A 27,465-nucleotide genomic window follows, 5' to 3' on the forward strand; every position below is an offset into this window, starting at 1 on the left:
TAAAAAGTCTTTAGCAAAACATCTGTAAAGAAATATTAAAAATGCCAATAATAAATAAGACACAAATATAGCATTTCCTGTTTCCAAAGTGCCATGCACTCACTAATCAATCAGCACTGCCAGGAGTAGGCAAACATTAGTTCCATTCTATAGACTGGAAAACAACTGCCTCAGCGAGGTGAAATCCATCTTCCTACTCACAGGGCCCTTGCCACCCTACAATGTGAGCACCTCACAATCTTTAGTGTATTTATCTTCACAGAATCTCTGCAAGGCAAGGTAGTGCTATTATCCCCATTTTATAGATGCAGGACTGACACACAGAGAGGCTACATAACTTGTATATGTCACATAGGGTGTGTGGTAGAACTGGGAACTGAACCCAGGTCTTCAGAATCTCTGGCTACTGGCCCAACCCTCGGATCACTCTTCCATCACCAACTTGATTAAGATCACACACTGAGCAGAATTAGAACTCGAGAGCTTAAATCCACTACAACAAGCTCATTTGAAATAGAAAGTAAAAAACTTCGACAGTGCCTTTTACTTGCCTCATACTTAAAAAAAAAAAAAAGCGTTTGCAATAAAATCAATATTAACCTTTTCTTCGTGTACAGACAATAGCAACTCTATCTAGACGGTGTCTCATTGTCTGACTGCGTACTAGACTGTGATTTCTAAAACTTTTTCCAAGCCTCTCACTTTACTTTGCTTAGTTTGAAAGTGAGGGAGAAAGAACCATTTTATAGAACCTAATCCCAGGTGATTTACTAGAAAAACCATTTCATGGCTACCAAGTACAATTGCACAATGCTCAATGAAAACAGTTATCACCGACTGCTGAAGCCTCTGCCACTCTGCAGGGCTTTGTAATGTCCATTACAATGCAATGGCTCTGCCATGGGTAATGTAACAAAGGAAACTTCATTTATACAGCCTTAGAGGTCCCAAGTACGAAGTATCTTGAAATATGTTAAATATAATAAAAATAAGAATGGGAGATATACCAATCTCCTAGAACTGGAAGGGACCTTGAAAGGTCATCAAGTCCAGCCCCCTGCCTTCACTAGCAGGACCAATTTTTGCCCCAGATCCCAAAGTGGCCCCCTCAAGGATTGAACTCACAATCCTGAGTTTAGCAGGCCAATGCTCAAACCACAGAGCTATCCCTCCTCCCTATCCCTTGTTCAAACAAGCTTTTACTAACACTGCTCGAACAATTGTCATAATTGTTGGAGACTGAACTTCAGTCCTGTAAAAACTCTCATATAGCAGATACTAACTTTTCCATGACAGCACACTACCATTAATTTTTAACAACACAATGCAATACAATTTGTTAAATTAACAGTGCTGGGTTCGATTTGGCTTAAAATTTACATTTTATAAAAATAACCATTTCACCTAACCTAAGATGTCAAAAACCCAACAGAAGTGCTGCTATGAAATTCTAGTTTTGCCATCCCAAGCATTGACAATTAATGACTCAGGCCTCTGAAAATAATGAGACTACCTTGAAAATCATGAGATTTAAAAAATAAAAGCAACAAACTTTAGGTTCTTTCTGTTTGCTTTTTGTTCTTAGGCCCTTAGTGTGGAACTGGGTAATGTCTCCCAGCTCTTCTCCACAAATACTGGGGCTAGAAAATTCCTTTTTCCTCTAAATGAAACATAAGATTCCCATGTATTCACTTGGCTCCCATAGCTGGGCCTTTAAGGATACACAACAACGATTGTGAGACTCATGATAAAATAGTGAGAGCTGGGAAAACTTTCACAGGAGGGCTGCATGTATGTGCAAGGGTTGGGCTACACTAGTCTCTTTGCAGGGTCGAGTCTGTGGAACAAAGCGGAATGGACTAACCTACCATCAGTTGTCCAAGGATGCAAATGCAAAAATTAAGTGAAAGGGCATAAAGAGGAAAAATAAATTATTTAAAAACCCCACAAATGTTTAGTTTTAATAATCCAAGGTATTTTCAGTAACATAGGTCAGTAAATCTCTTTTGATATGTTTTTTCTAAACAAAGCATGTTCCTAAGCAATACTGGATTGAACTCAATATTTTATAAAGCTATTCTCTAAAATTCAAAATTTTTGTTGTTTAAAAAAAATGATAAAATAGCATCTAAAAACACAGAGCAGTGAGGAGGTCTATGATTTGTACTGTAACTTCTCTGTTAATCTCTTTACAGACTCCAGTTCCTGAATAAATCTCAAACATATGCAATACCTTTTGGAGTTAAATGGTGTGTGGCCAATACAGTTCACACTATCCAGTGAAATCTCCAGTAGATACATTCAGCTCACAATATAGTTAAAATTGCGCTCCCACTAATTTAGCCCAGGGCAGGCTTGCATTCATCCAATTTGTCAAGCATTTCTGCGTCCTTTTGGTTAAAGCACTTTAGAACTCAGTTTTAAAAAAAAAAGTTAAAGATTAAAAGAAAAAAGAGTGAGTTGACTTCCAAATGCATAATTCCAAGGGAGAAATTAGAAAATCAGAACCATTTTTCATCTGTTATTGGCAGGGTACACATAACACTTCATTATTTACTTGATCCCCATGAACTGCATGCATGGATTGACTACAACCTTGATCAAACCTTCACTTGTTTAAAAAGACCTGTCTATTCATGCATCACGTTTCCAGTAATGGGTGGTGGTGGTGGGGAGCGGGGGTGGGGTGGGGAGGTGTTTAAGCTAAAAAAAACCAAAATCGTATTTTCATACTTTCGGCCATCTCTAAAGCATGGAGGTATACAGCCAAATCCTGCCCTCTGCTGTCAACTCCCACTCTCACTGGACATGAAAGGATGGTCTAAGCAGCTCCAGTCGCATTAATTATATGAGGGCCAGACTTGGGCTGAAGTCTCAAACTGAACTGACATGGCTGAGGTCAAAATTCAGCCATTAGCACTGGAGTGGCAGGGGGTTTATAACTGAGGATTGAAGTGTATTAGCAGAACTATGGGCCATGCTTTCCCTTTTATGAGCAGACATTTACAAAAACAGAATATTGACCTTCTTCTGGGCCGGTGATAGAATATCTCCAGGTGTTTGTGAGAATAATTCTAGCTTATCTCCCAGAAGAATAGGATCAGCTGTATTGAATCTCAGTTCACCTGTATTTTTACATAATGTAAAAAAGCACTTGTATTCTGTATGAACACCACAACTTACAAATTGAATTTTCACATTTGGATTGGCCGCAGGCCCATCTTCCGTATCGAACCCTTCAAAAATATAGTTTAACTCACAGACATGCCCATGCTCTATACAAGGAATGACAACTATAACAAATCCAGTCTCTCACCTGGCTGTGCAATTCTTTTCTTGCCTACTCACAACTAGAGCAACTTTCAGCCCATGGAGGCCCAGGTTGTGAACAATGGTGAGCAAGTACTAACATGAGTAGTCCCCCTGAAGTCAGTAAGTCTACTCACATGAGTACATGCTCACTAATATGAGTAAAAGCTTTGTAGTCTGACCCCAAATCATTTCTGCCATGTTTTCTACGCTCCCTGTCCCTGCCAAAAATACCCTTCAAAATCCCACATAGCACGTCAATCAACAGAGGAAGGGGAAAATATAGCAAAGTAGCATAGCAGTACTGCACCCTCTGAAAACTGGGGTCCAGGGCAAACATCCTGCCCCCCTGTCCCTAGATCCAGCTCTGGACAGGACTACTTCTAACATCCTAAAACTCTGAGCAACTTTCAAATATCCATAAAGAAAATGTTTAAACACCAAGTAACACAAAAATAGGTTTCCTTCTCTCCCCCTCAAGAAGCTTGCCTCCCAAGATTTATACTTGGGCGATGGAATTGAACAGACAGCCTCTGGGGAGAATGGCTTCCTTCCTTCCTTCCTTCCTGCCCATTCAGTCTTTGACCTCTCTATTGAGACTGCCAGCTGTGTGGGTTGTTAGGTGGACATGTGGACACTGCAAATTGAACAAAGATCTAAACTCACTTTGCAGAGAACAAAGGCACAGCGCCTCAAAAGTAAAATCAATGGGAGTCAGACATCTAAATACCTTTGAAGATCTGGGCCAAACAGCCACTAGATTTTACCTTTCAGTCACTCTTAACTTGGGCTGGATTTTAGCTTGTTACCTAGAGGTGAAAGCCATCTCATTACCAGTCTCCCAAACAATCCTATTTCTGTAGTTTCAACACAAACCTTTATTTTTCTCTGCAGCCCTTACCCCGTCCCCACTCACCCCCCGCCACATCCCTCCTCTCCTTTCATACCCAATATGCTCCAAAGACCAAAGATATGAAGCCTTCTCTTAGATTTGGACAATGGTAGATTCCATCCTTTCTCGAGAAGACGTTTTCTATGACAGTTTAAAATTGGTCAATACTATCGTGCCTTTAAAACTGGTCAATACTATCGTGCCTTTAAAACTGGGGTCTCCAGTTCATCATCTTTGGTTACTTGCCAAAGGCATAGAGATTTCCTTCTGTTCCCACAGAAATAATATATTGGGAGACTGTATTAAATTCTGAAATATTTAGCTGAATTAGTGACTCAGACAAATCTGGAGGGTATAAATTCAGACTTGTAACTTAATATATTAAATAGCTGCCTTAAAAAAATTAGAGCTACTGATTTTTTGCACATTTAGAATGAAATGCTGGGATCAGATCCACATATGCTTATCTCCTTTGTAGGCTACATTGGGAAAGCTGCACCAGTTTAACCTAAATCAGTGTCCTTGTGTGGACACTCCTACTAAAACTTAGTTCAAAGTTGTTCCCAGTTGATTTAAGTGACAGCAAAATAAGTCATTCTTAACTGAAATCAGAGTCCACTAGTTTGCACTGGTTCAGCTAAATGGGTTTAAATTCACATATTAAGTTACATTAGTGCAAAATTCTCATGTAGACTTGTTCTGAGAGACCCTTAATTGTGATCTTATTGGATTCTTCCATGCTTAAGTCTATATTTTGATCATGTCTACAATGTTTTAAGCATGAAAAGGGCCATCTTCAGCACAACATGCAACTTGTGCAGTTTTTACCATGCAAAAATCCATTCACGTTTTTCTTAAATGAACAAATATTTCACCCTTCACCAATGTGCAGCTGCTGTTACGGCCTATGGTTCTAGCACTGCACACCTGCATAGTAAGAGACATTCCCTGGCCAAAGAGCTTGCAGTCTAAATAGAGAAGACAGAGGATTAAAAGGGGAAACGGGCACCAAAAAGTGATGCAACTTGCCCAGAACCACGCACCAGGTCACTTGCAGAGCCAGGAACTGAATCCAATTAATCCTAAAACCCAGTCTAATGCAGTATCCACTGACCATACTGCCTCACAGTGGAGCATCAATAGGGAGCGACCAACTCATCCAGTGGTCTCAGTACATACATACTAGCTAATATAGATATCCCAATGCAAACACAATGTTTAAGAATCTCATGTAGATTTTGCCACAATCTCGGGAGGAATTTGATTCCACAAACATTTTTATGTGTATCTACATATAAATGTGCGATAGCCACACTGTTGCTCCTCTATGTTTCAGGCTATTTAAATGGAAACCGTCCCCATTAGTTTCAGACCAGCGGCGTGAAATCTCAGAAGTTAGGAAACAAGTCAGTAGGAATAAAGTACAAGGTATATACGTGAAATAATTTGGTATAAGTCTTTTCAAATTTCAGAGTTTAAAGATGAACAAAATAGGTACAGGTTTTCTGTATGTGTTTTACACTATGGACCTGATTCTCCATTGCCTTTTATAATCATTTTTCTTTATATTATAGTAGTACCTGCTTGGGACCCCAATCAAGACTGGGACCCTACTGTATTAGGCACTGTGCACATACAGAGGAAGAGATCGTCCCTGCCCTGGAGTTCTACAAATCTAAACAGACAAGGATGGGGGAAAGGCAAATAACATGCAGATGTGATAGTCTGTAGACGTCACACCAGTTCCACGTTTTGTGGAGGTTTTTTGCACTGCTTTGCCTTTTGTATAACTATTTTATATCCATGCAGAGTGGGGCCAAGACACACAAAATCATAATGGTGCCACTTTGCACTGGTATAAATGACCTTGTCATGTCCACAAACATGACTCTCATGTAATCACCCAACTCCTGGAGGTAGGGCTTTAAGACTTTTGATGATATTGAGAGAGTAGCAACAGAGGCAATGTAGATCAGCAAACCACTCCCACAGCCAGATCAGTATATTGGAAATGGCTGTCTGCAATAGGAAAGAGATTGGCAGAAGTAAAAGAGATAATAAGGCTCAGGAATTCCCTTTAAAAGCAGAGTTCAGAATGAGCATCTCCCTGATGCAAGAATTTCACCATGACAGATGAATCACAGTTACATTAGTAATTAGGAAGGATTCCTATTCTCACAGCTACAAGATGCCACTATTCCATTGTGATCCCCACCAACAGCAAAAAGGCAGGTACAAATAATGTTCTTATATGTTCACACCACCCCCCAGAAAAATATTCCTTTAAGGAGCTCAAAGCAATACTAATTGCACATTATTTGCGTCCTATTCAGCTTTGTAAGATCTACTAAGCAGCACGTGCATTTCTGAACAAGTTGTGCATTTCAGCTTCTAGTATCAAGCAGAAGCTACATTAATATCTCTTTAAACTTTAAATATTTAGTTTGGTGTTCACAATGCCAGAATATTAAAAAGAACTGACACATCTAGTGAAAATTCTCTCATACCAAAGTCCTACTTTTAACAACACAGATCTCAGGAACTACTTCTCTAACCTAATGAGCCTTGGCAGCCATTCAAATTAAACACTCTATTGTGCAGGGAGCTAATTATGCTGAGATTAAACCCGGAGACTGATGGGGACATTTACTGTACTTCTAGCAATTATAACAGCCGTCAGCACTGGAGAATACAACTTGTATTTCATAATTTTGAAAGATGTCACTGATAATCCAATAAAAATGCATGTGTGTCCACATGAGGTTGGCTTAATTTTTAAAATATTATGCAACTACTTCTGTCACATTTTTATTACCCAATATTAATACTACACATTATGTTGCACTAATCCTACTGTATCAGAATGTTCATACTGTACTCAGCTTGCTCACATACAGTAATCCCCCTAACATTTTTTGATAATTAAATGGTAAATTATCCCTTTTTCCTAGCCAAGCCTAAGGCCATGTCTATGCGTACAGAACTGCAGCAATGCAGCTGTCCTGAGATAGCTACGCTGCTGCAGCGCATCTGGTGAAGACACTCTATGCCGACGGTAGACGCTCTCCTTCTGACATAGCACTGTGCTTATGTCGGTGTAATTTATGTCACTTGGGGTGGTTTTTTCACACCGCTGAACAACGTCAGTTAGGCTGTAGTGCAGCCATAGCCTAAGGAACGATTGTATCATTGTTGCTCATCTAACATGCTAATAAACTATTGCAATTTTCCACCGCTAAAGCCCTTCCATTCCTTAAAGTCAGTTAGTCAGCTTTGTTTTTATGGTGCTATTGATAATCTGCAAAACCAATGCAACCAGAGAAATGGGGCTTGATTCTTCTGTCATTTCCACAATGTAAATCAGGAGTAGCTCCACTGAGGTTTCATGGACACAAAACGTGTGAGAAGAAAATTGCCCCCTTCCACTCTTCTAATGTTTGCTGATTAGGGGTCTGATTCTGCGAGGTGCTCTTACAAGAAGCTGATCTTTTGCTACTCTTCCTGGAGTCAATAGGTTGTAAAGTCATGTAGGACACACTTAGCACCTGAATTGATCAAGGATCTGCATTTTTTAGGATTGGGCCCTTGTACAGAAGTGAAGGACACAAAATTAAGAGGGTTAATCTTGTATGGTGGCAGTGAAACTTGTCTGAAGCAGTTAGTCAAGTGACTGGCAAACATTGTTTGTTTAAGCAATGGTGGGAGATGGTCTTTATCAAATTTAACTAGAAGAGTACATCTTACAGTTTTGGGATACTTTGAGGCAATCTCTTCAGATAAAGGGCTGTATAACTAAGCTCTCATTCCCAGTGGTATAGCTTGTGCAAAAATTCCATTGTACTTTTTTCCACACTCTGTTCTCCACCACCATATTGTTCTCACGAAAGCTGTACCCGTAAGGCCACACTGACCTCAGTGTGATTGCATGGGTGTAAGTCAGTGCTCGATATTTGTAAGCAATCATTAACTTAAGCAAGACACCACAGTGTTTTAAGGCCAAAGCAATGCTACTATTACTAAATGGAACTCAATGTAAACAAAATAAATCAGACATAGACAGTTATGTATGATTATTAATATGACATCATCCATCGACAAACTACATTTAAGTGCATTGTACTAAAGCAACTACATAATTAGCTGTTAAACACGAATGCTTTCAGTGGGAGAAAATAGCATGGAAGGTAATTGTTTTTATGAAACAAGATAAACAAATTACATGGGATGCACAGGAACAGAGATGGGAAATGTAGTAATATATTCATTTTAATCAGTGTTGTAAGTTTGTAACCTTTTCTGCTCTTAAAGTTTTTTATGCCCGCTGCTCAGCAGAAGGGAATAATTCAATTTACATAACCCCATCCATTTCATAAGAAATACTCACACCAAAGTATCTTAAAAGGACAATTCTGAGTTCTCTGTTCAATTGAATTTCAATCCCAGTTAACATTTAGCATTTTACTTTTCTCTGTATTAATTTTATTCTTTGATAATCTTCTGAGTTTTCAAATGTCTGATAGAACTCCTGCCCTACTCCACCCTGCCTCATTCAAATAAAGTAGAGTAGCATCAACCTAAAGAGAAATATTGCTTTGTGTTCCACCAATCGACATACCCAATAGACCTAGAATTAGTTTGGAAATGAGTTATAAGATTGAAAATAATGTGGGGGATGGGCTCAAGTGAGCAAACTTTCCTTTTCCTTCGTAGTTAAAAAAAAAATCAGTATTATACATTCTTGTCAGTTGTACCTCTAGCTACAGATTTGGAATATTGTGACTTGATACATTTTTTAAATGGACCTGTTGTAGTATAATTCCCAAATCTGAACCTTAGCGTCCAAAATATGGGTACTAGCATGAATTCCCCTAAGCTTAATTACCAGCTTAGATCCCGTAGTGCTGCCACCAATCAGGACTTAGAGTAGAGCGCCTGATAGACTCTGGTCTCCCCCAAAACCTTCCCTGGGGACCCCAAGACCCAAATTCCTCGAGTCTCACAACAAAGGGGAATAAACCATTTCCCTTCCCCCTCTTTTCTTCCTCCCAGCTCTTTCCCGCCCTGGTTACACTAGGAGATCACCCTGATTCAACTCCTTGAATCACCACACAGAGAGGAATGATACCTTCCCCCCTCCTCTTCCCTTTCTCTCTCACCCAGAAGCAAAACAGATTCAAGCTCCGTGAATCTAAAACAAAGAGGAAATTCACTTTTCCCTTTTCCCCCCTGCTCTCTTTCCCTTCTCCCCACCAATTCCCTGGTGTACAGACTCAACTTAACTAGGAGAAAAAAATCAGACAGGTCTTAAAAGCAAAACTTTTACTAAAAAGAAAGAAAAAAGTAAAAAGGTCTATCTCTGCAATTTAGATGGTAAAAAGTTACAGGGTCTGTCAGCTTATAGAAACTAAAAAGAAGCCTCCCCCCAGCAAATACAATTTAAAATACCGCCAGCAAACTACACAATTGCAAATAAAGGAAAACAAATAAAAAGACTATACCACCTTTCTACATTTGTACTCACAAAATTGGAATAGAAGATTAGAGAGCCTGTAGGTACATGTGGTCACTCTCAGAGCCCAGAGAGAACAAAGCAAAACCCCAAAACACACACAAAGGCTTCCCTCCATCGAGATTTGAAAGTATCTTGTCTCCTGATTGGTCCCCTGGTCAGGTGGTTGGTTCCCTGTTTGTTAACCCTTTACAGGTGAAAGAGACATTAACCCTTAACTATCTGTTTATGACAGGACCAAATCAAAATTTCTTAAGTGTTGTTAGATAGAAACCCCACTCTACTTTATCAAGGGCTTTCTCAGGATCTAGACTTAAGAATTTGCTAATTATGTAGCCCTCAATTATAGTTGTTATTCTGGGAATACTGCCTAAAATACTCTTCCCTCCTGCAAAGCCAGGATGGGAAAGTTTTGCCAGTCCTTTCTCAAGCCCTGAATACGCAATTTGTGAAATAAATTGATTCAATAAGGAAATAGGAATATTATAGGCCAATCTTACGGGATCTTTGTTTGGTTTAAGACAGACTGTAGCTGAACAGAATTGTTGAGAAGAAGTTTTTTTTCTCCAGTTAGGTAGCTGAATATTTTTGTAAATACTGAATTATTTTGGTAAAGAAAAATTTATAAAACTTTCAGGTAATATCATCTAATAGATGGGCATTGCCTGCATGAACATGAAATACAGATTTGGAAACCTTTGCAGATGCTCTGATAATTTTCCTCAGCTTCAGTTTCTCTTACACTTCTCAATGTAAGTATGACTTAAATAAGTATTTTTCTAATTCCAGCATGGATACTTGGGATTAGATATGTGGAGTTAAAATGTATTAAATCTTTTATTAATATTTGCGTGGATGTCATTAGTTTGCCTGTAGTTCATTCACTGAACTTTGAGTCTCTTCCTTCTTCATTGCCAAATGAGAAGTTCTCCTGTTTTATTTCCGTCCACACCCCATTCATATTCTCTTGCTTTAGTGAATTTTAATGTTTTTTCTGTCCCTTTCAAAGGCTAATTGTCTATCATCTTGTGTAGTAGTATTTAAGTAATGAATGTTCTCATCTCTTCAGTATTTTTCCCTAATTGGTGGATAGGGTGTAATAATTTATTTTTGTGTTTTGTTTTTTCATTGGAGTATTCTGTTATATGACCCTTGAGGACTAATTTAAGTACTACCTATTAAGTTAGTGAGGACTCTCCCATATTAGCATTTGCCTCGTCAAAGAGTTTAATTTTCCCTTTTATAATATTTCTGAATTTTTGTCTTTGAGCAAAAAGATGCATGTTGAAAGTCCATATTCTCTCTCAATTCATTCCTTCATCCATTCTCTGTTTTAATTGGAGCATGGTTGCAGAGATGAATTGACCCAGTATCATTACTTACCCCTCCCCAGACATCTCTGGGAGTAAAGATCTGGCAAACACGTGCCTAATGTTAGTCACCTTGCTTAAGGCACTACTGGAAGGTCCTTGGATACTACAGTAATGAAACCAGCATAAGAACCATGTAGATGAGAATAAACTTAGAAATGAGAAAAACCAATAAAAAAGGGATTATTATGGATAGTGTGTATTTTGAGGGTCTTTTTCCTTTTCGTAGGCTTCATTATCCTTAAGTCTTTATTAATGCTTTTTTTTGTTTCTTTAGATTTTTCTAAATGCAGAAAAAGCCATGTGAGGAATAATCTAAATGATCTCGTGGAGCAAGGTTGAAGTCTCCAGCAAATAAATATTGGCTTAGTAGGTTGGCAGACTGTGAGAATAAATCACTGAAGATAAATGCTCCCCTCCCTGTTTGAGTATAAATATAATCTACTATGAATTTATTATTTATATTAGGATGAACTATCACATTGTAGCCATTATTTATTTGTTTTTAATTTGAATAGGATAGAAATTAATTTGCCAACTGTACAGACTTCTCAAATGTTAGCTAACCCGCCTGCTAAAAGAGCACATCTTTTCAGTCTGTCAGTAAAGTCTTTACGCAGGCGCATTTCCTATAGGAAAATACTCTCTCTAAGGCCCTGGTCCTGCAAAGAGCTCTGCATGGGTGGGCTCTTCAGCTGCACACAGCCCTATTTGAATCAGTGGGACCCTGTGTTGGTGCAGGGATCCACCAACACATGTGGGAGGGGGCACTCAAGTGATTTAGGATGCCTCTTTCTCCATTAGTTTATTAAAGCCTCTTACATTTCAGGAACAATTATTTCATTTTGTCCCATAGCGTAATTAGCAGCAAGTTTCCAATGCCATATATGAAGCTGTGTTATTTGACTCATGAAAATATAATGAATAATTATAAAACAATACACCATATGCTTCCTTTCACCTTGTGGAAAGCATGAATACCTCAGCTGCTACAGTACTCAGATAAATTTAATCAATGTCGTTAAGAGTTTTAAATTTCAATTGCAGAACACAAAGAATACTCACAACAGCATCAATTATTCTGAGCACATTTTTACACAGAAAAGAATTGTGCTGGACTCAAAAATAGAAAAGAGGAAGCGAACAAATGCTAACAGAAAAGTGTTTTCACAGAACTTAATCTATCCCAGAATCAGCAGCTGTATTCCCCTCTAAAGAATTGCCATACTGGGTATAGCACAATTTAGAAACAGATTACATTTCCCAGAAATTTCTCTGCTGTTTCTTTGAGATATGTCTATTTGCAAACACGTTTCTCTTCTCAGGATACAAGTTCTCAGGCTTGGAACTCTCTCCTCCCCTCCCCCCTGCGTACATGGAGATGGAAGGGCAAATTATTCAGATTTGATTGGCATTGCATCCTAGTGGACCAAACCAGAGTGCCAATGCAATCCCAAGCACCAGGTCACAATGCCACCCTGTTTGGGGGCCCTTGGCAAACCGCCCTGGGATTGCTTGGTAAACTGAGCTCATTTGAACCACATGCATCTTAACACAGCCAAATGCTAGGTCACACATCTAGGAACAAAGAATGCAGGTCACACTTATAGAATGGAATGCAGGTCACACTGTATTTTGGAAGGCAGTGATTCTGAAAAGGACTCGGGGTCATGGTGAACAACTAACTGAACACGAGTTTCCAGTGCAATGCAGCAGCTAAGAGAGCTAACATGCACATGGGATGTATATGTGGAGGAAAACTGACCAAGAGTAGGGAGGTGATATTAATGAGACCATTACTGGAGTACTGAATGAGCTCTGGTTTGCTCACTTTAAAAAAACTGACAAATTGGAAATGGTAAGAAAAAGAGCTACATGAATGATCTAATGTCTGTAAAACCTGTTTTACAATGGAGAGACTAAATCTATTTAGTTTATCAGAGAAAAGGTTAAGAGGTGACTAGCTCACAGTCTACAAGTAACTACATGGGGAGAAGATTTCTGAAAATAGAAGACCCTCATCTTACAGACAAAGACATGACAAGATCTAAAGGCTGAAGCTAGACAAATTCAGACTAGAAGTGAAGTGCACATTTTTAACAGTGTGGGGAATTAGCCACTGGAAAAACATACCCAGGGAGATGGTAGATTCTCCATCACTTGAAGTCTATAAACCAAAACTAGGTCTTTCTGAAAGATACGCATTTACTTTAACCAGAAGTTATTGGGCTTGATGTAGGAATTACTAGATGAAATTATCTGGTCTATGTTATGCAGGAGGTCAGACGAGACGATAATAATAGTCCCTGCTGCCTTAAAATCTATCAATCTAGAATTTATTGAGAGACACTCTCAGCCTGCCTTCCAGTGGCAACAAAGGAGCATCAATCACTGGCCCATCAAGAAGAATCCACTCTCCCATAGACTCTTCAGAGCGCATTCCCAGTGAGGGCTGCCTAACACACACGGCACAGCACGGATCTTTCCAGTAGCTGGAGAGAAAGTATAAGTGAGGATCGATGACATCCCCACTTGGCCTCTCTCCTCCCCCATCTCAACACCTGGAAGACAAAGACTGACCTGGGGAGATTGGTCCCAGGCTGAGAAGGAAATTCCGCCTGTGTGATAAGAACTGTAAACTGCCTGAAACATCCAATGGGGTGAGAAACTGCTTGATTCAAATCTTGCTTAGTCTGTAGAATTTAGAGCGAATGTTTATTTTTACTTCTTATGTAACCAAGTTTGATCTCTCTGCCTGCTACTTATAATCACTTAAAATCCATCCTTCTGTAGCTAATAAATCTGTTTTATATTTTTTTTAAACCAGTGTGGTTTTGGTTGAAAAGCTTGGGAAATCTCAGCTCAGGTTCACATGGGCTGTTGCATGCCTACTACCCTTTTGTCAGAATGGTGAACTAACTAATGAGCATACACTATACAAGGGAGTCTTGAGCAGTGTAAGATGGTATATTTCTGGAGAGCCACGCTGGGGCGACTGGTGGTGCCTCTCTCTGTGTAGTTCATGAATGAATGGCTTAGAGGGCACTAGTCCAATTTAGCCGGGCATAGGGCTCCACATGCTGACGGCTGAATGATCACAGCACCTGGAGGGGTTTTGCTGCTTGTCACTGGCATAGCATTGTGTGAAAGAGCCCAAGCTGTTAAGGGGGCTCAACGGTCCGACAGTTCCAGGTTGTACTCCAGTGATCCTGCCACACACACAAAAGAAAGAATCAGTATCTCTATTTTACAAAAGGGGAAACCAAGGCAGAGAGAGGTGAGTTGACTTGCCCAAAGTCACATAACAGGACAGTAACAGAGCTGGGAATAGAGCCCCAGGTTTCCTGTCTATTGCTCTGCCCACTGGTCCACATTGAGTTTAAGTGATGCATATGGCCTTTTTCAGACCTAAGCAGAGGCGTGAATTTCACCCATATTGACCACCTTTTAAGTCTTCCATTCAAAACATACAGGCCATTTTTTTTCTAATCAGAATCATAAAGTTAGGCCATTTAGTAACCTAATATGAATGTAGCAGGCTAATTAAGATATCCAAATTTGCATGTTTCAGTCAGTTCACGGCAGTACTAGCCTTGCGCAGATAAATCTAAGTATGTGGTACTATGTGAAGATAATATCCACTTTTCTCTTTTTAAAAAAAAATCTGTTAAATCAGATAGAGATTAAAACAACAAAATTCCCAACTTCAAACAGAAGTGCTGAAAGATTTAATATATTATCATTCACCACATCCTTTCCCAGCTATGTGTTCTTTTTTTTAACAGTTAAAACATATTTGAAGAATCAGAATTTTCTGGCAAAGTTTCTAAGCAGAATAAAAAAGTGTTTTTCAATTTGTTTACATTTCATTAACTAAAGTGAATTGTTTTTATTTACTTGTTAAAATGGAAACTGTAGTGTCTGCCAAATCCCATATTTAAATAAAAGATACTGTCATTTCAGATGCATTCTGTTATCAGGGACTGTAACATATCCTGGAAGTACACAAATCTAAGATAACCCAGTTACAATACAGCCACAAGTATAATTCCACAAAAATTCAGTCTATAATGTAGCTGAGGTATTAGTCATTATTTGCATACACATACAGGGCAAAGACGAAATTGCACAGCTTGTTATGCATGTATTTTATCAATGATTAGCAAAGAAAACAACACAATACATAGACATATACATATACACTTAATTCATAGGATCAACAGTTATGACAACATTATTACATTGCAATGCAACCCCATGAGAAACTCCGTTTAAAAAACATTTTGCAAGGGATATACATGAAGATCAATCAAAGCAGGGATGATCACAGATGTATTGCCAATATGAGCTCCAAACAGGATCCAGAGAGTAGCTCTCCAGGCTGTGCCCTAACACTCCATCTCTAGGCCTCTGGATCCCTTGTGCAGAGCTGTCCAGCAAGGATGTAGATTCAAAGCTTTTAGAGCCAGAAGGAACCATTACTTTACCTAGACTGATCTGCTGTATAACAGCAGTTATATTTCATCCAGTTACTCATGTCATGAGCCAAATGATTTGTGGCCACTATGGGTATCTGGACAGTACCTAGCACAATGGGGCCTTGACCTCAGTAATGGCTTCTAGGCCTTCTACCTGTATGCAGCGTAGTGGTAGCCGTGTTGGTCCCAGGATATTAGGGGCCAGGCCCTGCCTAAATTGATCCAATAAAAGATATTACTTCACCCGCTTTGTCACTCTAGGCACTATTGTAATACAAATAAAATACTTTAATAAATTTTATGCCCTTGCAAAATTCATGACAGCAGGTAAAGAGCATATCCTTCTCCACTTGCAGCTCCTTGTCTGCACTGGTTTTGCAGTGGGTTTATTTTCATTGTTAGGTTACAGAAGCTCTCTAATCCACTCTGGGACGAACTCTTAAATCATTACTTGCTTTTCACTCAGCTGTTACACAGGCAAAACTACTTGACTGAACAGGAGCATTGCCTGAGTTGAGACTTGCAGAACTGAAGTATCTGTTTCAGCTCTGATTTTATCAGGCAGAAATGAGCCACCCCACCTAAGGCCCTGTGGATCCTTGGGTCTTACTGGATATTCTTGGGTCCTACTGGATATTCAGCCACGCAGGCTGCTCCCTGTTCCAAGAACGTACTCTTATTGCAGCTCTGCATGGCCCCCAAAATCTGTGTCCTTCCTGAGGGCTGGTTTTGCCCAGGTTTACTGCCATCTGCATATCTATGGCAGTTGGAAACATGGGAATAGATTCATATATTTTAAGGCCAGTAGGGGCCACTAGATCATTTATTGCCTGACCTCCTGCACAAGACAGGCCCTTTGGATTTTATCCAGTTACCCGTGTTCTGAGCCCACTTAACTGTGCTTGGCTAAAGCATACCTTCCAAAAAGGCATCCACTCTTGATCTGAAAATGTCAATAGGTGGAAAATCCACCACTGCCCTTGGTAGTTTGTTCTATTAAAATTTTATGGCTGAGTTCTAACTGGAATTTTTCTGATTAACTTCCAGATCTTGAATCTTGTTATGCCTTTCTCAGCTACATTAAAAGGTCCTTTAATATCAGGTATTTTCTTCCTGAAAAGTTGCAGTAGCGGAAAGTTAACACTTGCCTACTAGGAGGCTAGAACATCAACTCATTTCACACATGGCAAATGTTAGAAGGCAAAAACTAACCCAAGCTGGAACTGAACCAGTGATTTGAAGGTGAAAAATCCTCAAATCCTATTACTCATTTTTGAGCCATTCAGTACCATGTGTTTTGATACAGAAGTTTGAAAATCTCAATCAACACCATTATTTATCTACTCAGGTTTAAGGTAGATTTTCCATCTGTTGAAGAAAAACAAAGAGGAAGTTTCTCTTTGGAGACAATGTCTTTGACCAGAGAACAATGACTTGGTCAAAAAGCAGAGCTTCCACTGGTGGTGTCCCCAGAATCAGAAGAGTTAACTGAATATTCAGTTGCTTCCATTTAACCATCTGATCCGTGTCCCTGCTCAGCTAGTTAAATGCTTCAGATTATCCTTGCAAAAATATTCCAAGCAAAGACTGATTAAATGTTAACCCACTAGGTGAGATGTTATTTAATTGGTAACCCGAATGGTCATCGGTATGGAGTGATATCATCCTTTAAAATCAAACAGAGAGATCTAGAATTAATTAGGCCAGACTACAGTATTCAATACAGTAGGAATAAAGAGCAACTTGTGGTCAAAGAGAAGGGGAGAGAGAGAGAATGTTTCCAACTAGAACATGATGAGTCAGACAAAGTGGGGATAGAAATTATATTCTTGGGTGTAAAAGAAAAAGCAGGTTTTGTTCTAAAAGATATTATCCTCTGGCTAGTGGTAATGATATATTTGTTATACTTCAATGACTCTGGCTTGAATAACCTCATACACCCACTTTTAAGACAAGTTGCATCAATAAAAGGCCCACAGCTATGTGGGGGGTACAGAAATGCTTCTCCACTATAGGCAGGGGCGGCTCCAGGCCACAGCATGCCAAGCACGTGCTTGGGGCTACATGCCGTGGGGGGCACTCTGCCAGTTGCCGGGAGGGCAGCAGGCAGGCGGCCTTCGATGGCAAGCCTGCGGAGGGTCCACTGGTCCCGTGGTTCCACCGAAGCCACGGGACCAGCGGACCCTCCACAGGCACGCCTGTGGGAGGTCCACCAGAGCCGCGGGACCGGCGACAGGCAGAATACCCCCCCGAGGCATGCCGCCGGGCTTGGGGCGGCGAAATGTCTAGAGCCACCCCTGACTATAGGTGGACAATGGTAGAGAGACCCTACCATCTTGGTTTTACAAAACATTCTGGAACATTCTAGGGAGCCAGGAACTTATTTTGGGATGCCTGAAATGTTCTGGTTTGCACTTCAATCAATCAAGATGCCCCAGGTGTGTTGTGGTTTTGGGGTTTTTTAAAATATGACTACAAAATGTTTCTTCAAGATGTACTGATGCCCAGATAGAGACTGTACTATGCATACCTTTTTTGTTGTTGTTCTCATCACGTAGTGAAAAAGTGTTCCACACCAAAGTGTGTCATAACTTGTCAGGCCACAACATTGCAACACAAGTCTGGTGGCCCAACCTAGACAGTGCCAACAAACCGCTTCTTTGGGCTATTGCGGAAGGGTTCAGAAAAGTCCCAGCCCAGGGAAATACACATAGTTGCTGTAGCGTCAATGGCAATAGCGACACAAGGTGACAATACAAAAATAGTAAGTGTGAGTATTTTGCAAGCTTAAAAAAAATGTTGCTACAAAATTATTCCTTTTTTAAATTTTGAAAACAGTCACTGGACACACAGCCTTTGGAGAATGTGTGTAGGATTGTATGGACTGTACAAAAAAATTGCTTGCAGCCTAAAACTAGCAATGTGAAGAGCACAAGACAAGAACAGCCACAGAAGAGGCCACAGATGACCCACTCATGCTCACAAGAGATAACTCTTATGCAGCGCTGAATGGCTACGTGACACTCCAATAAGCAAATGAAAAAACTGTGAATGGATACTGAAGACAAACATTTGCAAATGCTTTCTAAATTGCAATGCTATTTTCAGAATTACAATCTTTATTCTCAGAAACCCAACTGGATGATTTGTACTGCTGTACAAGTATTTAACTACATACATATGCCTTTTAAATCTCACAAGACTGGGTTAAGCTCAGTTTGACCTGAGCCTTATGGGGTTTGATTTTGCATTTCTTGAGCATAAGTCAGGGATAATTATCTTTTACAAATACTGTTCTGTTCAGATTCCCATGTATCTGTACAGCTGTCTAACATTCTAAACAAACCAGATTTCCTGATCTCGTCCCTACATCTTCTCACAGGAATATTCTCCATTAAAAGACAGCAAAACAAAAACAAAAACCTCTAAAGACCACAATTAAACAAAACAAGGGATAAGACCGTCTTACAATGAATATGAGACAGAGAAAAGGAAGGCAGAAAGTACATGCTCACAAACTCTATTCTCTTTACCAGATTCAGTTCAAGCCAACTGCTAATGAAGTTCTAAGCAAAGACCTGGCCCAATGGGGAAATGTATAACTGTCAGTGCGGACACTCTTACTCAGAAATCAGGAAGCTAAACTGAAAAAAGACCATTGTTATTCCAAACAAGAATGTTCACACAATGGAGTTATACCAGGATAACTATAGTGGTGTAAACTGAACCAGAATCGTAATGCCAGTAAATTTCCCCCATGTAGACAAGTCCTTGGTGTGCTTACTGATTCCTCTCCTGTAAGGCAATGCAGATATAGTAGACGTACACCACGCAATAATGCAGCAAATCATGAACTCTCAGGTTCCTACGTCCTGATTGGTTTGAACACCTGATGCAAAAATGATCTCCAAAAATAGAGATTGGGAAGAAATTCCACTGGGGCAAGAAAGAAAACACCCCACCCCACCCCACCCTCCAAGGATCTCCCAGTGATTCCTTGAGAAAAAGAGGTCTGTCTAAAGCTGAACCCACATTTGACAGTTGCTTAGTCTGAACATTTTTCTGCTCAAGGATCAAACCTCAGTGTCCTCTTTTTACATATAGACACAGACGTAATGGAGACAGAGGCTCTACATTGCATGGAACACGAATAAAGAGATGGAGAGTGGCAAGGAAAACTGAACTCTGTTTTCTGATGCTAATATTAGGCCAATTGATTTACTCCACATTTACACTAGCATTACTAAGAGTAGAATTGGCACATTATGTTCATTTCTAGTCTCATTGGAGTGATGGAGCCATATTGGGCTAGCTGCCATAGACTTATTTATTAGGGAGGGCTTACGTCTCTCAAACCATAGGAACCAATTAACTAGTCTGAACTATAATTATATGGGTTTGCATACTTTAGAAGTCTGTGAAAAAATTATATGTTTGCCGTCAATTCACAAATTGGGTCTATTGTTTTATTTTATTTTGCTTTCAGTATCAGCTGTCTTTGTTTTACAGCTTCATTAATCCATTTCTAATTCATTTCTCAGGTTTATTCAACAGCTGTGTCTGATGCAAACTCCAAATCTGGATAAAATTAAAGCCGCTACACTACTAAATCGCTTTTATTTTTAAAGACTTAAAAATGCATGCTGTCTTGTGCTATTTAACACCACTGTAGCTTGTAGATTAGTATTTTTCTTGAAGTAACTGACTGGAGCATGGGGAAGGTGAAAAAGTAACCTTTCTATAATAAAATGTATAAATGTTTGAATATATAATTAACATATAGATTGTGTACAGAACACTGACTTTCCTTATGTGTTGTTTTACTTGGACTGAAGTTCTCACTGCAAGCTTTTGCATGCAGTATTGTGAGGCTGCTGAAACTCCTGTAACCTTGAAAGTAATTTCATTATCATACTCTGGTTTCAAAGAAGAGCAATGAAAAGCACTTGACTATTGTTTGTATCAAAAACATGACAAAAACAAAATAAACCATAATCAGAGATGAGGCTGTCCTTTGTATGTTTCAAGTGCACAGTATAGCGGTCTCTCTCAAGAGCATAGATTCCTAGTCAGTTCTGTCCTGGTGTATTAGTATACAGGTAATGGTATACATCTTTCAGCCTCCTCTAAAGATGGCCTTTGTATAATATTACTGTACAGCTGCACTATTCTCCAATTTAGGGAATGTTACACTAATTGAGTATGCAGGCACGCGTTCTCCCCATCTCTGATTAATTAGCACCACTCTAGGTCTTCACATCAATCTTGTGAAAACCACTGTGACTGATCTTGTCTCACTTGGAGCTGAAAATTACTTTGCCAATAGCATAACATAATACTTTGGGTATAAACAACAACAAAGACAGGCCTCTTTGGTGGCCCCATCACCATTTCTTTTATGTTGCACATTTCTCCAAAGCTTCTGAAGGCAAAGGACATGACTTTACCAACAGAAGCCAAATGCAAGACAGTAAAATGAAGACAGCATGTTTGCACCCTAAAGAGCTTATTTTTACAACAATATCTTTGATCAAAGTCACGATGGTGTTTTTTCAGGCTCCAAGTTTGACAAGAGACGGGATCACTTGTGCCAATGTTTTTTTTTCTCCCCTATGACTAGAAAAAGCCTACTCATGCAGTTACTGTTACTCGGCTCTGACACCCTACCCCGTAGGTCCCAGCTACACCAATTGAATGGGGTTTGTTCAGGGGTGGTGGTAAACTTTGGAGAAAGACTTTCTCCCCAACCTCTCCCTGCCCCTAGCAGCCACTTTGAGGAAACATAAAACAACAATAGCTTTTTGTGAGCAAAGAAATGGTTTATCTCACAGTTTCTTTTAGTGCTGACAAGTCAAAGGGCAGAGCCAAAAATGTCAGCGAGATAAAGGTGAAGGATGATGATTTCAGGGCGCATCTGAAATTGTCAGGCAAGATTTCCTTACTGACCCAGTCTGCTTTTATCGTGTATGTTTTAACTCATAGCCTGCCCCGAGGCAGAACTTCTCTGCTTTACACTGTACAGAGCATGCTTCCTTTCCCATTATTTTCCACATTTAGCTCTCTGACAAAGTAATCATCTCAGATTTCATAGACCACGTTGCCGGACTTAGAATTCACTTACTAGTTTTACCCAACATTTGCTGAGCTCTCCTTAAGCTGCATGTTTCAAAACAAACCAGTGAGAGAGGTTTTATATTTGCAGCTGGCCTTTATTTAATCCTTTCACTGCATTGTAGCTTTCCTAACTGAGCGTCCCTCTATTTGAGATTAAAAAAACAACAGTAAGTTAGATGGGATCTGATCATGCACTGGGAAGGGGGAAGACCAGTCACTGGAAGCAGAGGTATAACAACATTCCCGTGGACCCACCCACTACATTTGGATGCAGAACCACTGTTTGTCCCCCGTGAAGAGCAATCCCTATTACCACAGTGAAACAACTCGGAGAGACTTTACAAAAGGATCCTTACTGAGCCTTCCCCCATAGGTATTCCTGCAGGCTGTGGCAACGTAGACCATCAATTTTCAAGTCTTAAGAAAAAGAATGTCAGGTTTGGGACACTCTCTCCTTGACGGTGTCCATTAAAGCTAATGGGTGGGCTGATCACAGCTCCTTAATAAAAAATCTTTATTATGCCAGCAGAAGTTACCTTTGCTGAAATAATGACTAGCCTCGTGGGGAAAGTATTAACATTCCTAATTGTTCGGGAAAAACCTACCAGTTATTATGAAGAGGCAGTAGTTTTCCTGCAGTTAAGAGGACATCTAGCTTGCACTGTAAAACACCAGCAGTTAAAAGAGACTGCCACGGTTCCACTAGACAACGGCAGGGATAGCGGTGGGGGAAGCATAGCTCCCCAAAGCAAAGAAGTGGGAGGTCCTCTCTCCTTTCAGTAGAGCATGGGGACCTTCCCACTCCCTACTTACTCTAACTTTAACCCCCATAAAGCCCTGCTTTAGCAGCCCATAAAAGTTTGTCTTTTCTAAGACACTTGGCCTGAAAATTACTCTGAAGGTAAGAAGAATATTTCTGCAAAGCTTGAAAAAACTTCAAACTGTTGTCAAGTTACATGTCATTAAAAGTTACCTACAATTTCTTTGTCCGTTTCTAGCTCAGAACAGCCCCACTACTAGCCCTTCCTACCATCCATACAGTTAAAGTCTCATTGAAAACTCATGCACCACCTACAGTGTGACAAAAATAAATAAGTCATTGGGGCCCAGTCCTGCTTCCACAGATTTCAATGGGAGTTTTCATTAACTGGAAGCAGGAAGGGGTAATTTTTCTGTAGGGATGTTGCCCTCTACTGGCTTACAAAGAAAAGAAGAGTGTGGCTCTAGCTGACAGCTATGAAAGATCTGCCTCTAGTCCCAGTGGCCGAGAGCAGTGTCTCGAGGAATAAAGCTGTGGGCTCTAATCCCAGTGCTGGAAATATGAAAGTAGCTCAACTGAGAAGAGGTGGTAGCATTGCCATCATTAAGGTTGCAAAATGCTCCCAATTTATGCCTGATTTTGATCCCAATTTGATCATGCAAATTGACGAAATATCCCCCTGCTTTCACGTTTTTAGGGCCTCACTGACGGTTAGAAAGTTTTCTATTAAATTAAGATAAAAAAAGGACTTTAAGTGGCACACTTAAAGAAAAATGTTTGCAAATACTACTATTTTCACAGCTCCCTAAAGAAAGCCTAGAACCTAGCCGAAAGAAATTGGAATGCAGAGACCAAAACTCATAGATGCATTTGAAAATCCTAGCCCAAACAGCTGTATGTCCTATCTGCCAAAGGCACCACCATTTAAAACAAAGATGATTTTGTCTTTAGCTAATCCAAGAGGCAGTTTTCCACAGAAAAAATAGTGAAATATTAAACCAATTGGTATTTGACAACTTGTCATGAATTGCTGTAGCAGATGAGAAAATAAAACTATATACACCAAAATAATGAATTGTAAAACAAACAAAAATAATACATAAAAGGCTTCAGGAATCCATAGGTCAGAGCTCAGGTTGGGTTCTGATGAAATATGCATTACTTCATACTTGATAAGAATAATGTGGGTGTTTATTATGTGGGCATGTATGATTTAGGATGTCCTTAATTATTCAATACCTTGCATTTAAGTGCTGAGGTTTTGTACATGTTGTGATAGGTAACTAGATTCTTGTCCCTCCAAAGCCCTAACTGGAGTCTGAAACAGAGGTTTGATTTTTGTAATATTCACATTACAAGTCACCATTTATTGATCATTCCTACTTTACTTCAGGACACTATCCTGCAATTGTCAATTTCCCTTGAATAGGTCCATTGGCTGCAACAGGATTATTCTCATGAGTAAGGGCTCCTTGTTCAGGTGTTGCAAGACCAGGAGCATGGCTGTATCAGTAACAAAGAAAATTAAAAACTTAAGCTTCATTTTACATGGGGAGAAAGCCCTGTTGTGGAGAGCTTTATAAAAAGGTCACACCAGCAAACAACAGGGACTCAGAGACAAACGTAAGGATTTCCTGTGCTGTGCAATTTCTTTCTTCCCTATTTGATCTAATAACTTAAACTATGCACACCCCTCTCTAGACATCCATATTTCCATACAGTCAAGGTTATCCTGAAAACACTTATTGTTCGCTGTTCAGAATGACTTGCCTACAATTGGTTTCAATGGGACTCAAAGTAATATTATAACTAGCTACTCATCCAATGAGAAGGTGTCAAGGCAGCATATTGCCACAATTCCCTAGACATCTATTTTCTACAACTGTGACATTCTAAGTAAGAAGATTCAATTAAACAGATTCTTTAGGCTTACTCACCCAGCAGTTTATGAACCATCTCACCTCTTATCGGACTAAACCAGGTATTTATTTTAACAATAAGGAGGTTTTTTTTACTGTTCTTTGAAGCTCTGAGATATTAAACAAGACCATTTACCACTCTCTGTTGCCATTTGACGAAGTGCATTCAGAAAATGTTATGTGTTAAAAGGTTAATTTGGATGAATGTCAGTAGATTTTGCTTCCTTTCCCCAACCTTTGATTTGCAGAGTTCGGTAAGGCTGGGTCTCATACACCTTCAATGCCCTTGTAGAGACAGAAACTGTACAAAAGGAGATGAAAAAAATGCCACTTCTGCTGCATGCTTCATTCTTCCCCCTGTCCTTGTGAAAGCCCCTCCACAGGGACTTCACAGGGTGCTGGGTCTGCCTAGGTTTAGGGGTGGAAGAGTCAGGGGAGACTGCTGGATTCCCCTTCTCCAGCCCCCCAAACCTGCAGACGATACCTGAGGAAGTCACTGGTACTAGTAACTACTACTGTTGCTCTCTCCCCACTACAGAATCCCTTTGTAGTGGGGGTTCAGGAAGACAGCTGTGCTCGGGAGAGTTACTGGAAGAATTGTGCTTGCAGGGGATCAGACTCCAAAGACCCACATCAGATGTGGTCAGGGAGATGAACCTCTGCTTAGTCCATACAAAAGACAAACCTTACCCTCTGCTATAAAGGGTTAAAAGTTTCAGCAAGGGCTAATGAGGTCTGCAGAGTTGGCTAACTGCTGAGAAAGCCAACAGAAAATAAAGAGAGGCGAAAGACAAAAAGGTGGGCAATATCTTTAAAAATGCTATTTTACATGCACTCTACAATTAAAGGCAAAGAGTAGTTTTAAAGAACTATGAAAACACACTTTATCTCAAAGACAAAGTTTGGAGCCACACAGAGCTCTTGTAATAAATTGTGCTATATAGGTTTGGGCGATTAGAATGCCATCTATTGTCATGAACTACAGTTTATTTACCTCATAAGATGACATTAATTTGACATAACTAACCCAGAGCAGACATGCCAGACCCGTGAAAAAAAAATGCAGAAATTGGGCTTGATTTTGGCTTAATTGGCTTGTGAGTTCCTTGTTTTTGGCTTGTAGTTTGTAGCTTGTTTTGGGGGGGGGGGGGGGAATTGGCTCCCACCAAGCGGGGGAAGGGGGAGGTAAGCAGGGGGCAAGGAGGAGAGAGAGTCAGATGCACAGCGGGCCCACCACAGTCCCAGACTGTATGCTGGGGGGGGGATCTAGTCACACAGAGTGTTGGGTTTTTAGGGATTGGCTTGTTTTGGCCTTGTTTTGAAATGGGATTAGCTTGATTTTTGGCTTATTGTGAAAGTCGAGGTGCTTATTTATCGCATGAAAGTTGGCAACTGTGACCCTGAGGCTGTTTTTACATTTTTTCTCTTTTTCTTAGTGTTCTCATGCCACTGTAACTATTTGATGTTACACATGAAAGACAACACTGGAACCATTATATACATGAAATGCATCCTAGTTATCAGCACATCTATATATTGAACCAATTGATTTTGGCCCAGCAGTTTTTACTGGAGTTAGCATGTTCCTCCTCTCTTTGCCAACTGCTCAGAGCTATAGCACTGAAAGATACGCTACATTCCATTCTGTACTTATAGTCATAAAAGTGGAAATTGAAAAAATAAACTGTGTTTTGTTAACACTACAATAATACTAATATATAACCATAGCTAAAACAGTGGTATATAACCCAAAATGTCTTAAGAAAATAACAGCAATGCATAAAGGACCTGATGTAAAGTCTTTGACTACAATGGGCCCTGGGTTGGACTCCATGGAAAGTTGTTAAAGATTATCATGATTTTATAGCACCCAAAAGTGTGGTAGACTTCTCCTGATACAGGATAAGACAACACGGTCCTCATCCTGAACAATTACAAACTATGGCTCTGATTGTATAATTAAATTCATAGAAGTGGACCCTTGCATCTGCGCAGAAATACATTAGCATCAATGGGGGGTTGGGGGAAGAGTCCATGAAGGCATAAAGACAGCTGTGTGGATCCATGGATCCTATAGGATCATGGCCTAATTTCATATACAACACAACAAAGTTGGGTAACGAAACAGCAGGAGGAAACTGAGGGAGGAAGCTCAGGGGCAACATGAGTAAAATTATGCTGTTTCTCAGCAAAATCTATTGCACAGCAGGGTGCAGTAAAGAATTTGTTTGGTTTGCTGATGCATAAATTGCTACAGTACTTTCTAAAGTGTTATGCTTAAACTATGCAAGCTACCTTAAATGGCATATGAGCAGTATCTCAGCATTACAAACAAACAAAAGTGGACTCTATTGGCCACAACAAATTTTATTTCCATCTCCTCCAGCATAATGGCAACTTCCCAGCTGAGGCCGATTCCCCAAGCTGCACAGCACAAAGCAACCGCAGAACTGAGTCCACAGATGTGGCATAGAAGCCACAGGCATTTGTGCTGGGTATCCTGGGTAGAGAGGTCTGTAAAAAGCAAAAGGAGAGGTCATTAGCTTTCCATATTGACTCTTATTTGGGGAAGTGCCTAGCCGTCTTGTTCAGGATCAGGGCCCCATTGTGCCAATTGGTCTGCACACAAAAATAGACGAGAAAACTCTGGCAGAGCAGCAGTTTATGAAGCAGAAGAGTAGCTAGAAGTACAGTATGATGCTACTTTAAAACCCCCAAACTGGCTTTGGCCAGAGGCCTGAACCCCACTTTATATCAATCCAAGCATGACTGTGGTGGCAGCAGGACCATAGCAAGGACTGACAGTGTCCGGGATAAGATGTAAAAAAACCCAACCGCTCCCAATTTTATTTCTTCTTCTCGTTTGTTTCCCACAGTTTCTCACCTCCTTCTCGCCCTCTGCCCAGATTAGACTGCTCCATCTTCCTCTGAGCAGGCGGGCCTCTGACTGGCAAGGGCTAAAGAAAATGACAGTTGGCACAGAGCCACCCATTCTCCCCATGGCCCAGCTGTCTCCTGTAGCTGCAGCCACCTCTGCACCACGCAGCTTGTTCTCTGCTTCTGTGCTACAGCAGAGCACTATCAGCTTCCCAGCCAGGGCCCAGGTCGCCAGTT

At 40.1% G+C, this 27,465-nt stretch overlaps 1 protein-coding gene across 2 annotated transcripts in view; it reads right to left on the minus strand.

Moving 5' to 3' along the window:
* PTPRG (protein tyrosine phosphatase receptor type G) overlaps nt 1-27,465 on the minus strand; it is a 589,008-nt gene that overhangs the window by 348,717 nt on the left and 212,826 nt on the right. The gene's annotated exons all lie outside the window — the stretch shown is intronic.

The sequence above is a fragment of the Gopherus evgoodei genome, chromosome 7, assembly GCF_007399415.2.
Source record: "Gopherus evgoodei ecotype Sinaloan lineage chromosome 7, rGopEvg1_v1.p, whole genome shotgun sequence".
Lineage (NCBI taxonomy): Eukaryota > Metazoa > Chordata > Testudines > Testudinidae > Gopherus > Gopherus evgoodei.